The sequence below is a fragment of the Astatotilapia calliptera genome, chromosome 5 (genome assembly GCF_900246225.1).
Source record: "Astatotilapia calliptera chromosome 5, fAstCal1.2, whole genome shotgun sequence".
Classification (NCBI taxonomy): domain Eukaryota; kingdom Metazoa; phylum Chordata; class Actinopteri; order Cichliformes; family Cichlidae; genus Astatotilapia; species Astatotilapia calliptera.
The window spans coordinates 17037636-17048390 of record NC_039306.1 but is presented as its reverse complement, the minus strand read 5'-3'; the positions used below and the strand labels follow the sequence as shown (position 1 = coordinate 17048390).

The 10755-nt window shown below is 42.8% G+C and overlaps 1 protein-coding gene across 3 annotated transcripts in view; it reads left to right on the top strand.

Moving 5' to 3' along the window:
- Positions 1-243: 243 nt before the first annotated feature.
- Positions 244-10755, top strand: part of foxj3 (forkhead box J3) — a 94717-nt gene continuing 84205 nt past the window's right edge. For 2 of the 3 annotated variants that reach the window (XM_026167618.1, XM_026167616.1), the window contains exon 1: positions 244-601. The gene's annotated coding sequence lies outside the window, so the exon portion shown is untranslated. Of the gene's footprint in view, positions 602-8972; positions 9015-10755 lie in introns of all 3 variants that reach the window. The other variant, XM_026167617.1, reaches the window with a different exon arrangement.

Here is a 10755-nt window from a genome sequence, read left to right as displayed (position 1 = left end):
ACTTATCAGACCATGTGGACTGTATTCAACCCCCCCCCCGCGCCTCCTGCTTTTATTCTGTGATGTTGCCTCTATTTTTCTGCGCACTTTGAGCTACATTTACACCCAGTGCGCAATAAATAAAGCAGATATCACGGATCATTTTTATTGATTGAAGTGCTTTCGTGTGTGCGGGTGCTTTTTCCACTGCGGGCGTGTGCATTTAACCGCGCGCTAGTTTCTGTGGCGGCAGGGGTGGTGAAAGACAGAGAGAGAGAGAAAAGAAACCTTCATGTGAGCTGTCTATGTGAAAGTAGTTCCGGGCACTTAACCCAAAGAGGGGAGAGTCCCGGATGTTGGCTCGGCCGCCGAAAGAAAGGCGAACGGGTGAAGGCGGAGAGAAGCTGAAGAGGGACGCCACGGCACCGCAGGCACACCGGCGAAGCCACGGTCACAGCGGCTCTTCACACAGGACGATAGCGTCAGGAGCGCAGGACATCCCCGAGGGGGGAGGGCAACCCGCTATCCGAAGAAGAGGAGGTGAAGGAAGGGGGGAGACAGTTACTCTGAAAACTACCGTGAGGATTACAGAGAGCCACCGTCACAGCAGCTTTCACCCTGAGTAAGTGAGCTATACGGGCATGGAAGTTGAACTAAGGCCCACGAAATGGACGACTTTAACGGGGAAGTGAGCTGCACTGAAGTTGTGGGGATTGCGCCCAGTGAACAGGCCCTGACACACGGTTCTCCACTCGCTGTGCTGAGGCGTGAGGGGGGACTCCTGGTTTTTTTTCCCCTCTTCTTCTTCTGCTCAGGGAGCCAGTCAGTGTTTCCCCCGTGGTCAGTGTTAGTACACCCCGGCCGTGCTGCTGCAACTCTCCAAGTTGACAGCTCTTGCGTTAGCCTGCTAACACCGCCGTGCAACCGGTGACAACTGACAGGGCAACTTTGACAGCTAGCTAGCCAGTTTTGGTAGCCAGCTAACTTTAGCAGAGTGTTGTGGGCGCTTTCTCCAGGGCCAGGGCTAGGTGTGTTTGTGTGTACGCTTGTGCTTTTCCTCGCTTTAGGTGGCTGTATAATGACCTACCCCAGCCCTCCACAGCTATCGTTAAGCTAGCTGTTTGGTATGTGAGACGATGTGTGTCCAGCATGGAGTGAGTGTGTGCATGAGCCCAGTGTCATTTGGCTTTCCTGCGTGCTCTGACGGTATTTGACTCACAGCTGTTGCAGTGTGTTTTCTCGTCTGTCAATCGTCTGCTTCTCGGGCGAGGTTATAAATTCCTGCAGGAAAAATAATGATCCTAGCATGAAAAAGATGGGGGGGGACCCCCTCAAAAATCTAGTCGACCTGTGTGAGAAGGGCGAAGGATTGTCATGAGGCTGGGCAATCAACAAGTGCAAAGCGTGTTTCAGGTGCATTTTACGCCGCTGATTTTGATCTCCAGTCTGCCTCTGTGCCGCTGTGCATTGTCCTGAGACGGCACAGGCGGGTATTGCGGTTAACTCTTTGGTCATTTGTGCAAGATTTCTCGGGGCATGCTTTTTCTTATCTCTTATGTTTTTTTCTAGTAGTGAGTTTGTGATCGTTCAGAATAAGACACACACACACACACACACACACACACACACACACACACACACACACACACACACACACACACACACACACACACACACAAAACCCCAAAACAAAACAGCTGCGACATTTGCATGTAGTTGTGTACAAAAACGGCGCTCTTCCCTTTTTATCCCGACTTCCTTTATTAAAAGATGGATGACTGAACTCTTAATTTGCACTGCTGTCAACTCGTGCAGGCTTTATCAACGGATTCAGTGTGCTATTGCAGAGATGGGATTGCAACGAGCTAATCATCATATACTCTCAATTAAATTTGCCATAAAGCCGGCGAAAAAAGGTTAAATTTATGACTAAATCCAAGCGTAATAAATTCCCCCCTAACATCCCAACCATGCCAGACCTTATGCTTCAACTAACAAAATGCCCATAGCGTTAGTCAGCACCCACAATCAAAGGTCAGACCTGGTTTGCTTCTTAATCACCCATCCTTTAAATAGCAGGCCCACAGAGCTGTCTGGATCGAGGCTATCTGTGCGTGCAGCTGTAGAAGACACATGGTGTTTAAGTGTGCATGGTGTTTGAAGTTGTTCCATCCAGGTCACTAGGGCCACAGTGGTTCCATTAGGCGTATTGTGGGGAAATGAGCATGCATGCTTACCCCGTCATTTTTATCATTCGAGTTTCAAGAAGTGACACCAAACAAGATGTGTGAAAAGTCTTAAGTTTGCTATGTGTTTTTTGGTGCTTGATGCAATTCACTAAAGTCGCCTTTTTATAAACACTGCTGTTTTTATAACCAAGATCTGTCACCGGGCTGTGTGACACTGGTAGTATTTGCAGTTCTTATCTGACTTGAAGTACGGCTAATGCATGCTTTTTAAAGGCTGCTGCAAAAGTATACATTACAACACACACACACACACACACGCACGCACTGCTGTAACATCCATTTAATTCATTTTAGTCTGTAAGCAATGCTCATGTTCATTTCTGTTTAAAGCTGAAAATGCTGGGCAGGCTCAGACTTGGAGGTTCCTTCATGTGTATTATGTACAGTAGTTTATAGTTTACAATTTGATATCAAACGGAGCCTGGTTTGGGATTTTATTTGTCATAGTAAAAAGAAAGAAAACAGTTGTTCATCTTTGATAAATTGATTGACTATTTGAGAAGAAAGTGCAAAGCACATTACACACGTAACCATTTTTAAATGTGCATGGGAGGATGAGATTCAGGTTCATCTGTAGTTTTGACCTACTGTGGTTTTTGAAGTATCCTGCTTAATGGTTAAAAAAAAAACCCAAACACCTACATCATCTGTGTGTGTGTGTGTGTGTGTGTGTGTGTGTGTGTGTGTGTGTGTGTGTGTGTGTGTGTGTGTGTGTGTGTGTGTGAGAGAGATGACAATAACATTTATCTACCATCTCTGAAGAAAAATTAATTTGTTGGCATGTGCAGAAGACAAGGAACATAAATGTAAAATATTTCATCACAGGTACTGTTATGCTTGGAGGTGTATAATTTAATAGACTAAATAGAATAATGACATGATATTGGGATAATTTTGATGTATGTCAGGGGTCAGAAAGCCAGTATTGTACTGTGAATTCAGAACAGCTTTTTACTTTTTTGAATATGAGCTCATTTGGTATTCAGTATGTGGCCCTGTGCCTAGCCGGTCTCACTGAGAGGCTTTTTAATTTCTCCCCTTGTTGAAGTGATTATTCAAATGGCCATCCGTGAGGTGCAGTTATCAGACTCCTGGTGCTAGTTGAGCCTGTGGCAACATGAAGGCCCATCACAGCCCCCCCACCGCCCTGTGTAGTTGGACAGCACCCAACAGGTACCCTCTGTTGCAACCCCTATTAGACGGTCAGATCTTCCCCCTCAGGCTGAAAACCTTTTGTGTTATGCGATTGGCAGATGGCAATTTATTCATGAGGACTGCTGATGCTTTGGGTCAGAGGGCTCTGTTTAGTATTTTTTACAATGACTTAGTTTTGGTCTGAATCCAAAGTGGCTTGTTTCAGTCTTTCGCTCTCTGCTCTGGAATGTGAAGTTATTTTAGGTCTTTTTTTTTTTTTCTTCCCTCCTCACTTCATCGCCCATCATCTTGTCCTTCAGCGTGTTTTTCTTCTTGGATGAGCGAAAAAACAGGATCTTCCTTCTCATTTCAACAGCTGTTTGCTCTGCATGGAGGCCAGGCTCAGGCACACTGACTGGACAGTTTTTGGTTTTTTTTTTTTTTTTTTTTTTGTTTGAAAAATTCTCCCTGTACCCTGCTTATATCCGGCGTTGGATGTTTCGCCGCGTTTGGTGAGAAGAGACTGGCTCAGTCTTCATTAGCAAAGCCGTGCATCACTAGAATGCCGATGAGCTATGAAGCCATTCATCTGCTGGAAATGCCTCCCTGATTCCAATTTGAATCTTGTTTGCAGTCACATTGTGTGAGCCCACTTCTCCATGTTAAAGAAGTCTCTTTATGTGAGAGATCAGAGGGGGATAATTGCACTTAAGTGAACCTCATTTAGTGCTGGCCAGAGCAATTACAGTAACTGCAGTTCTAGGCATTTTTGGGGCCTGGAGCAGCTGTCATTGAGTCTCTGTAGCTGAGATATCAAATGGTGAATAGAATGGCATTGCCATGCCATCATGGGAATGGCATATCCTTGGATGGATTTTAATTAGTTTTTGCAGGTTTTTGCTCAGCGCTTTTCTTTTCCTTTTTTTTTCTCCATTTGAAGAAAAGCATAATTAAAAATGACAATTAGAAATGCATTATTTTAGTAATGATTGAAAATAAATTATTCTCAAGGTGCTGTAAGGTGAAAAAAGCCAGCAATGTTTCTTCAGGCAAAACCCCCTGGGCTTGAGGGAAATGTTTTATCATTAATGTTATTCAGGAGCCAAATTTTGGGTTTTGCTCAGCTGGGTGCTTTAATCTATTTTTGCTGTAAATTAATGAATTTTTAAAGAGCCCCTCGCTGGATATGGGTGGATGTGGGAATGCAGCGCTGGTTCGGTTTTCAAACGAGCCTCTCCTCCTCCTCCGTCACCCCCACCCTCCTCACGGGATGGAGAGAATGAATTTGCTGAAGCACTACACTTTTCATTTTTTATTCATCCAGCAGTCCACTGTCTAGTTCTCCTCATCCTACCTCCTCCTCATCTATTGAATTGAATTTGTCAGTGAACTAGTCTTGTATGCGCCAATTCACGTCCTGGATTGGAGTTGGGCGTAGATGTGAATTGGTGAGGGAGTCATGGGATATTTAATTCAGCTGGCTCTTTTGCTCATATTATCAGTACATTTGCTCAGATGCATGTTTTATCTAAAAGTGTGTATCGATTTATGTCTGTCTGACTAATCAGGGACGGTCTCTTTGCAAGGGGAACTACAGTAACTACCCACACTAGAGTTTGCCGGGTAAGTTTAGAAAGTGGAGAAGAAATGGGTGGGGTAGGGGCGGAGGGGAGAGGAGGGGGGTTTGGCGGCTCTTGTATTGCATGGCGGTTTTGGTGAGTCATTACAGCCTTGTGGTAGCAAGAAGGATATATATATATATATTTTAAATTTTGTGGCAATTTTACTATAAATGTGTAACTTGATCTTATCTTTGCATTGGGTTTAAGCAGAGGTGCGTGACCAAAAGTGTTACGAAAATGATGGTTAGATGGTTTTACTGTAGTAGATGTGCAAAGGAAATCGGGCCCTGCAAGTCATAATGACGTGAAAACAAAAGTGTTTCTGAGTAAATGCACATTGTGTGTGTGCAGTAGCTGTGTCGTGTAAGATTTTACTTACATGAGTGCTAATGAAGACCCAAATCCTAAACGAATAAAATGGGCCTCAGTTTTCAGTTCCTTGACGGATTTAATAATTCATCATATTGTTTGCTTTGTCCTTGAGTTTTAATAGGCCCTCAGTATCAGTGTAGGCTTTTTTTTTTTTTTCCTTTTGGCTGGTTGCTTAGTAGAAGGAGTTGATATATGATTCACACTCTTAGGAGACCTTCGCGCTTTGTGCAGGAAGGAGAGCTCGCTAAGCCGACGCAGCTTAAGTAATAAGAGTGGAGCTTTCATCCTAGTATTTGGTATCTGTTTTAATCATTACTTTGGCTCGCGTGGCAGAAATAAAATCCAATTTTTAGGCAGCATTCCTAGAGAACAGGGAAATTTTTAAACTTAATACGGTAGCACTTACAGCTGACTAAACAATGCAGCTTTTCCTGCATACCAGTCGCCACAGAACTTTCATTTATGACATATCATACGAATGGCGGCAATAACTGCTGCACTAAGGTCTCTTCATGAAATGACACTTTAATAACACGATATTCCCAGATGTTACGTCCAGCTCCCGCCTGTGGACTGCATGCATGACATGGCAATTTATAGGTGATAGCATAGCAATAATACATGGAGAGCGTAACATAAACCAGACTTGATTGAATATGATAATCTTTGTGCTGTGAGATGCAGCAGCTGGTTCACAGGTACAAGCATACATAAACCACTTAAGATGTACAAATTTACAGCCAAGGTGAATTCACTTGCTAAAAAAAAAAAGGTCAGCAGTGTGCGGTTGGATAATCTCTCGTGTGGATGCCACTTGCTTGTCTACTACAGCGGAATTAGTGTCTGAAAAGGAAGCATGCACTGCAAGTTGCAATTCTGTCTGCCCTCCTAGGTTTATTGTCTTTATAGCATGATTGTGTTAATGCTGTTGCAATGTAGTTACGGTAGGGGAAAAAAAGAATTGTCATTTGGTTGAACATCAGTCTGCAGAATCCAAAAGGCAAAGTCGGAGAAGGTCAGTTTTAATTTTGCTCCACAATCCTAAGGCTGAATGGTGAGGGCTTGCCACATAACTTTGGTTCATACTAGGGCTGCCACAAATGATTATTTTGATAGTCGACTAGTCACTGATTATTTTTGCGATTAGTCGACTAATCAGATCATGCATCCATTGGATGTACAGCTTATTGCACCAGCAGCATCTGCTCTTATATAACTATCATTAGCTTACAGCTTTAAGTGTTTAAGGTCTGTGCTAACTAAAAATAAAGACAAGATGATAGTTTATTAAATTTTAATGAAATTTGCAGATTGTTTTGGTGAAGTTTAATAAACTCCTTGCTATCTAAAATATAACAGGACACCGGAGTATATTTTCGAGCATCTCACACTTCTGATAATCAGCTGTCTGCTTGATGTTTATTCAGTTGTGTAAAAACTATAACTTTAATCTCAGCCAAACCGATTTACTCAGGAACAAATAAAATACTAAAAAAAGCCAAACAATAAAATTTTTAAGTTATCTAAGTGACTTGTATATGTTTAACCTGAGTAGCGAAAGACGGCGGTGGGTTTGAAAACGATTTGCCGGGACTCCGGTGTTCTCACGGGCTCTAGTGAGCCTTGCCGAAACGTCTCAGATGTCTCCGAAAACATCGGAGCGCTTTTGAAAATATGTGGTGTCCTGATAAACTGAGCAGATATTTGAGGTTTACACAGCTACATTCTCGCCTGAAAATATGTTAAACGTTTATTTTGTGACCCAGAAAGAATAATAAGAGTAATATTAAAACTAACTAGCTGCCGCCATTGTTGGAAACTGAGCTGGGCTGCGCTATGAATTCTGAGACAGAGCTACTACTTTTTCTTCGGGGTTTAATGGCAGCTGGCATCCTTGTACATGCAGTGCTGCCATCTTCTGTTTCAGTCCATTATTACACTCTTAAATCCTGCTATTATTCCTGCGTCTTTTGTGATCTTACAAAGCTTCAAACGACACATCAACGATTTTGATAGTTGATGTAATTGTGACTAGTCGACTAATCGTGGCAGCCCTACTGAATACTCTGCCAACAGTAAGCTGGTGGCTGATAGACCATTCATCATGATATCACAAGATAGAACCTGTTTGAGCATATTTTTTTTTTTTTTGATCACAACTGAAGGTTGCATTTAGTTGCTTCTTTTCTCTATGTTGTGATTTCTGACAATGTTAAAGTGACCTGTCCAGAAATAGCTTAATGCAGCAGTTAGAGTCTGTATGATGTGATGTGTGAGGCTCATGATCTGTAAGGACCAGTGCCAAGTTATGCAGATGTGGTGTTAGTTGGGAAGGAACTGCAGTGGATCTCTTAGACTCGATGATTTAACACTTCTTTTTCATACCCCTTGCTTGTGCCTCATTATCATCTGTAGTGCTCAGAAGAAGCGCCCGTCAAAAACCTCTCTGCTATCGTCATTTGTTGCTCTTTTTTTTTTTTTTTTTTTTTTTTTTTTTGTGTGAAACCTGATGGATTAGCCTTAGTACTTGGAGTCTCCATCTGTGATTCAGAAAACCCCCAACAGAAGCCAAGGATTCTCTCTGTGGAGTTGGAGGAAATGTTGATCTGTGTGTGGACCAGGAAACCCACACGTGGTGACTTGCTCTTGCCCCATCGTTCCGTCCTTGCTCTCACACGTAGCCAGTGTCTTGATTATGGTTTCACATTGTCTCTTCCCTTCTTTTTCTCTCTCTCCGCCATACTCTCCTGTGCTCTTCACTTAGCAAACAACACGTCTGCAGAGAATTCAGAAGAATGCATCTTGTTACTAGATGAGTCATACTTCCTCTGGTTTGCATGCCTCTCCCTCAGGGTGGATGAATGAGAGGGCGGAGAGGTTAGCTGGAGGAGGGGCTCGGTGGCTGAAGCAACATGGTCTGTGCCAGTTGCCCAATGTAATTAAGAAGTTATCAGTGCATTGGTCACAGGCCATGAGCTGCCTAGATCAGCGCTGCCTCACAGATGTGGTTGTCCCAAGGTGGCTACGTGACTGACAGCTTTGACCAGGGTGAGTCACTGCCTTCAAAAAGTAACTGTTTGGAAATCTCAGGCTCTGACCCTGTAAGTCAGCCTCTCTGCCAAGGTGCTGTGGCCCTGGGAGAGGAGCCCAGAGCCTCAGCTCTAGGGAGAAACAAGACAGCACCTGCAATTTGAGAAATGTCTCTGGTCTACTGAAGGAAATTTATATGGCAGAATGAGAAGACTGTAGATGAGTTTGCATGCAGTTACTATGCTTCAGTGTTTCTCAGGAGGCCTGACTTTGGGATAAATGTTTAAAAAATAGATTAAAGTTTTTTTATTTATTTATTTTTGGTGTGAATTTCACATGCAGTTAAGTGTCTAACACTGGTTTTAATTTCCTAAACGTATGCTTTCAATTTGGCTTAATTTCACTTTGCGTCACAAAATGCACAGAACTGAAAACAATTTTGATTATCTGTATAAAGCTGATGAAACAGTATCAGGCCTCTCCTGGCTCTTGCTCTGTCTTTCCCCATACCTGCTCTGCTTGGTCCCCTGCCAGAACCTATGACTCACAGGAGACTGAGTGACCTACTTTTTTTTTTGTCTTCTAGGAGTGCCAGAAGATCTTTCTTATTTGCAAGACGATACACTGGGTAAATATAAGTCAATTAAAATGCACTTAATGCACCCATTTTTGGATTTAAGCACCTAAAGGCTGTGTCAGCATGGCGGCCACCTCAGAGAATTCCTTTCATTATTACAAGCAAAAAAGAAACGTAGTAAACAGGCGAGCTTTGATATCTCATTAGATGCAAACTGAGTTTAAGGCCACACTGGCTCTCATCAAGCCAATTTAAAAATATAACTCATTTAAGCAATCTCATAATCCTGCTATATCTCTGTACGTTTATATTGCTCATTCCCAGTTTATCCAGGTTGTCAGAGATTATGGTTTGAAAGCATTTAAACAGAATCAGTGAAAGCTGCCTAGTCGGCTTTTGCTGATTCTCAAGGCCTAGTCGGCTTTTCTTTCTCCAATGATGGAGTTCTGGCTGTACTGTTAAGGTGAAGTTTGAACAGTTGCTTTTATGTATGCCACTGATTAGTCAGGAGATAAAAAGTTTGGGTATACATGCAATCTTTCAAATGCCTGGTTTATAGTTTGCCCACCTCTGAAAAGAAAACATGGATGGGATCAAAAGCCATAGGATCACTGAGATGGCTTGAGCTGGTTTTTGATTGGAAAAATATGCCGCTTTGCACCAGATGGAATTTCCACTTTAATCGCTAATTGCCGTTTTTTGGTCGTGTTGTCTCTCATTGATGCAGAAACAAGCTGTGCAGTTGAATGTGCTGTCTTGGCTGCTCTTTTTCCCTTCTACAAGGCTTGGCTTCTTTGATATGTCAGTTTTGTGTTAGTCTGCCGCCTTCGTCTTGACACGATTGGCCCCGCTTGCTCCGACCTCCTGGAAACCCCCCAGCATGCCCGCCCCAGGGTGTGTGTTCAGTCATTTATTCGGCTTCCTCTAAAAGACTGCCATGCCTTCACTTCCCTTCTAGTTTCCCTCCTCTTATTAAGATGCAGAAGGCAGAGCAGTGTTTGGTCTGAAAGGCTTAGTGCTGGGGAGTTACTGGTGTGTACAGTGGGGGGTCAGGGAGGGACTGTAGGCATGGGGACTTCAATGACTTAATGTGTGCTGTGTGGCCCCGGCCACACTTGTGCTAAGTTTTGCAGGCAGCTCACATTGCTCTGATTTATGCCTTTTTGTGTGAGTCCATTCACAGAAAGTCAAAATGATGCTCTGACAAAAGTGACTATAATTGGAGGGGAACAAATTATGAAGTCTTTGGTTAATGCAGATTGCTGCTTGAGTTTATGCCTGATAATCCCTATTTAGTCATCTGAAATGGCTGCCTTTTTGAAACCTCTTTTATTTTTATCATTTCTTTTCTCCAATGAATTTTGTCACGTGTTTTCTTCTTTTTTTGAGGTCCCAGTGGTGAACCACTTTGACCATCAGTCGAGCATTTTGATTCTCTTCTTTGCTTTATCAAACATTTTTGCTCTCAGTGAAATCCTCCAGGCGCCTTTTAGTGGCACACCTACATTGTTACCCATTTACTCCAGTATATAATCAGCCTGCTACAAAAGCGTGACCTTGAATTTGCTGGTTGTGTGGTTCGCTAGAATATTGCTAACAAACCAAAAAGCATGGCTTCGAATCTACACTAGTGGTACTCGTTAGGGGTGGGTGTAACCCACAATGTGAAAATATTACAATACATTGGCCTCTAACAACAGTATCATGACTCTTTGTGAAACTAAAGTACAAAATAAAAAAACCCTAACAAAAAAAGCATCAAGCAGGTATTCATTTACTGGTATTTGTATAT